Source organism: Aquarana catesbeiana, linkage group LG05 (assembly GCF_042186555.1).
Source record: "Aquarana catesbeiana isolate 2022-GZ linkage group LG05, ASM4218655v1, whole genome shotgun sequence".
Taxonomy (NCBI): domain Eukaryota; kingdom Metazoa; phylum Chordata; class Amphibia; order Anura; family Ranidae; genus Aquarana; species Aquarana catesbeiana.
The window spans coordinates 115,772,438-115,777,607 of record NC_133328.1 but is presented as its reverse complement, the minus strand read 5'-3'; positions in this window follow the sequence as shown (position 1 = coordinate 115,777,607).

Genomic DNA, 5,170 nt, shown 5'->3' with positions numbered 1-5,170 from the left:
CCCGTGTTGTTGTTGTTGTGTGTTTTAAAGTGATTGTAAAGTCTCGTGTTTTTGTTATTTTTACAAAAAAAAAAACATGTTATACTTGCCTGTCCTGTGTAGTGGGTTTGCACAGAGCAGCCCAGATCCTCCTCTTCTCGGTTCCCTCTTCGATACTCCTCCCTCCTGTTGAGTGCCCCCCCAGCAAGCAGCTTGCTATGGGGACACCTGAGCGGAGTCACAGCTCCCTGTGTCCATTCAGACACAGAGCTGCAAGCCAGCCCTGCCCCTTTCTTTTCTCATTGGCTGGCTGACTTTGACAGTAGTGGGAGCCAATGGCGCTGCTGTCTTAGCCAATGAGGAGGGGAGTCCCGGGCAGCCGAGACATTCCTACAACATCGCTGGATCTAGAGCAGGGGTAGACAACCTCGGTTTTGCAACTACAAGTCCCATGAGACATTGCAAGCTTCTGACAATCACAGGCATGACTAAAATAAGAAGAGGCATGATGGGATTTGTAGTTTTACCACAGCTGGTGTGCCAAGGTTACCAACCCCTGAGAGGGTGCTCAGGTAAGTATGAGGGTGGCTGCTGCACACAAAAGGCTTTTATCTTAATGCATTAAGATAAAAAAACCTTCTGCCTTTACAATCACTTTAAGTAACAGCTGTACCCATACCCTTGTATATTGTGTTGACCAAGATCCACATCTAAAAGTTTTTTATTTTTAAATTATGGATGCTCACTGCTGTCACCACTAAACTCCCTTACTACTCAGTAAAGAAAAAAAACCCTATGCAGATTTCAATTAAATGTCTTCTCATCTATCCTCATTGAGTGGCTGCGTGTCTTTTTAAGTGACTTGAGACTGAATGGTTTTCTCCCTATGCTAGAATCACCATTTAGGTACTTGTAAATGATCATATCTCCTCTCCAAGGAGAATACGTTTTAATGAGAGTAGTCACGCCTCAATAAATTTCCAATACCAGTCCTAGGGACAACTAGTCACATCTGTATACCAATTAAAACTAGAAACAAATAAATTAAAGGGGACACCCCTTGTTGGTTATGGAGGACTTGAATGGAGGTGGAGTTGTCAAAGAGGTAACGTAATATACGCTATTCATTAAAAAGAAACCTCTTTATTACAAGTAGATAAAAACAATGCTCCAGGTTAAATATAACCAGCCCTTCCAATGCACACCAACAGAGCTACAGAGTATATAAGCACAGTTCAGATGTTATACTTGGCAATCTCTGCCAAGTATAAAGGCAGGTGTTTACTGGGACATCCGCCGCAGCGATGCCTAGCCACAACCCCCCCTAAATAGTCCTGCTATGTGACACAGAACAGTGTACATGCGTTGTCCAACCCTTGATCCACCGCAGACAGACCATGTCTGCGGGAAGGAGGCCATTGGGTCGCTCCTCTTAACTGAGGTCTTCTAGCCCCCTTATTAACTTTGAAGCCTGTCTCTGGACACTCTCCAGCACATCCTTCCTAAGAATTGATGACCAGAACTAGATGGCATACTCTTGCAGTGTGGCTGAACAAGTGTTTTGTGAAGTAGTAGAATTATAGTTGCCAATGAAACACCTATCCAAATTTGATTAGTTGGTTTGGAGGGCAGGGGAAACGGCATGAGTATAATAAACCCCTGCTGTCTCCATTAAGGGTACCTGGTACGTGCACTAAGCTAACATTGTAATAATGATAAAATGCAAACGTGACCTTAGGTTTTTAAAGTGTCACCAATGGATAATTTTAGGTACTGTAGTTTTGATACGTATTTCACAGGAGTGTACAGTTTTAAATCTTGACAATTTGATTTCTATTTACTTTAAGCAACATCATATTTTACCAAAAAATGGGTATTGCAATGTGTTTTCTAAGATTCATTTCAGTGTCTTTTTCCCCCTGAAACTTTGCATTTGATTAATGGTTGTGCAAATATTGTGCAGCATGAAAAAAAAAATTGCAGCAGGCATCATTTTATTCTACAGGGCCTCTGCTTTCAGAAAATGTTTGGGGCTTCTAAGTAATTTCCTAGCAAAAAATGCTGATTTCATTTGTGTGAAAAATTACATTTCCCCAGACAGCAAATGGTCAAATTTTCATGTCAAATATGAGATCCCTGGAATATATTACTCAATTATGGTAAAATAAAAAAGAAGGTTCCTTTGAGTAAATAGATACCCAACATGTCAGATCTTAAAATTGTGCGCACCCCTAAAGATGTGACATTTTGGTACACAATATTATGCATAGGTGACACTTTAAAGTCCTTTTACAGGTCATCATTTTAGAATTAACCACCAATGACGACACTTAAATTGTTTACTTGGCGTGCATGATGATATGTAATGTGTAAGCTAATAGCTGTTTTTTTGCACATGGGTTCTCCTGATGCATGCATTTATGTTCACATTTTTGTGGCTCCAATTTTTTTTTTAACATAGAGTACCAACAAAACAAATTGGGAATATTCCCTTAGCTTGGTGCATGTAGTAAAAATTCACATTGCAAATATCCAATCACGTGCAAGCAGAAAAAGAAAAGTGCAGTCACATCCCCACCCCCTCTTATTTCAGCTGCCTAGACCTGGCCTCACATCGATCTCGGGAAACACTTTCCCACATTTTCTGTTGTTTATCTGTCATGAGACTGCCAATGTCCCTTCTTCAGTCTAAAAGCACAGGTAAAAGGAGGTGCTTAGTGCAGGTATGGCAAGAGTACACTAACACTATTTAGAGTGCAGCCTGCTATCCTACACCTCATATCCAGTTTCCTTGGGAAGGGGAGTTGAAATTCAGGCGATGCCCTAAAACAAAAAACAAACCTCATGCTTGTATTAGGTTTGTGAATCATTAGGGTGATGGGCCCTTGGTTGCTTATAAGAAGCCAGTGATCCAGGATAGTATGATCATCCCTCTGCTGCTTGCAGTTGGCTAGCGACTTGTGAGACTGAATCCAGGATCAGATGAGCCTTAATTTCCACCTTTAAAAGCAAAGTGAATGTTCCCCATGGGTGTCCTCACATGTTCCTTTTAAAGCTTAAAGTGGAGGTCCGCCCAAAAAAAAAAAAAAATTAAAAGCCAGCAGCTACACATACTGCAGCTGCTGGCTTTTAATAATAGGACATTTACCTGTCCTGGAATCCAGCGATGTCGGCACCGCAGCTGATGTTTCCATTAGCTGTCGGGTGCTGCTGCTGCCATTACGGGTATGGGAAACTGGCAGTGTAGCCTTATGGCGTCACGTCGGGAACCCTACTGCGCATGCTCAAGCCCCGCGGTGACGTCATGGGCCGCGGCGCGGACTCCCGGAAGTGGGAACAGGATACCTGTCCCCCTCCCCCCGAATGGTGTCAATTGTGGCACCGGAGGGGGAGAGGAGACAAATGAGCAGAAGTTCCACTTTTGGGTGGAACTCCGCTTTAACTCTAGCAATATCAAACAGTTTGTGAAATGTGCAGCCTTACAGACTTAAACAGAAATAAGGGGTGACCAACTAGTTTAGGAAGGAGAGCCGTGCCACGTCCAATAATCTATAGTTACAAGATAAAGGGTTCCCCTAGGTGGACTTTTCCGGCACTTGCAAGGGCAAACAGGTAGGGTGTATAAAGAGTAAAGGGCGTTTGTATATAATAAAAACAGTATAATTTTATTAGTATAAACAAGTACATATGATAAAAACAAGCAGTAGATATCCAAGATAACATAATGAAACTACACAATAGCCATGATGAACACACCAAAAAGGAAAATAGTGAAAAAAGCTCTTCTCAAGCCCGACGCGTTTCGGGGTACTAAATGTCTGTACGATCCTTCTTCAGGGGCAGAATTGAGAAGGGTTCATCTGTGCTAATTAACAAAAGGATAAGGGGAAGAGAGGGTCAGGAAATAGGTAAACCTTACATAATATTAGAGGGAAGATTGGAATGGTCAATCTGGTCACCTACCTGAGGTGTGTGATTAATTGCTTGTAAGGATTTCTAAAAACACAGAGGGCCACGGAGTGGTGGCGGAGTATGGCGACAAATATTAATATCGTGGCTGATATAGGTCTAAACACTTAGATGGTGAAAAATGCAGGATGGTGGGCTGCAGTCACCGTGGGGAGGTGTGACAATGCTCCCGTCCCGCCCGACCCAGGCGCGTGCAAGCCAGAGCGGCGTACTGGGGTCACAGGAAGACGTCTCTGGAAAATAGGAAAAATGTAGAGGGGACCTTAGATGAGGGTCCATAGTATATGGGTTCAAAGAGATGGATACATAGGTGTGTAATTTAATAGGGATAAGATTAATAATAGGGGGAGTATATAGAGAATAGTGTGTATATATTTACAAGATGTCAGATAAAAATTAACAGCTGAAAGGGTCCAAATTCACCTAGTCCCTATAGTAGCAAAATACATCTATGTATTTATATGATTTGACAGTTTTAAATTCAATGTAGTATAGAGTATGTACGTATTTGTATAGCATAGAATAATTGCAGAAAGTAAGCATGCTAGGAAAATCCATGGTGGGTGTTGAATAATGGTATAGTTAGAAAACAGAACCATGATATATATAGCATAGATAGGGCAGGTGTATTGATGCAGAGTACATATCAGTATGCTGCTACTAGCCAACAGAGCTCAGAGTAAAAGCCGGCTAAGAATTGGGGGTGTGTAGCTGATACAGCTAAACAATAAATATGCTTGAAAATAAAGAAATAAAAAGAGTGTAACTGAAAGAACATACCTTAGAAGAAGACAGAAGTGTATCAATGCAGCCTCACCGCCCAGCGTCCAGCAAATGTACTGCCATAGTAGGGAGTGGAGAGGGCTGGGTAATATAGTGTTTAAGAGCAATCAGCTGGTGTCAAGATAAGACACAGCTGTGTTGCAAGTAACGTAGGCAAAGACGTACTATATTGACCCCCCGAGGCGGGGGTGCGCGGCGCCGCCCCAACAGCACGCGCACAACGTCACGGCGTTTGGAGCAGCGTCGCGCACACCCGCCCCACCGGCACGGAAGTGCCAACCCGGCGGACTGCGCATGCCCGCCGGAGTGGCAACATGGAGGCAGTGGGCGTGAGGTGGAAAAACGCCCACGTGTCTCCCTAAGCGCCGCCCAAGGAAACCCTGTGGCGGCTTGCCGTGCCGGGCAGTCGCTCTGACTGCCAGCGCCCCGGAGAGGGGCG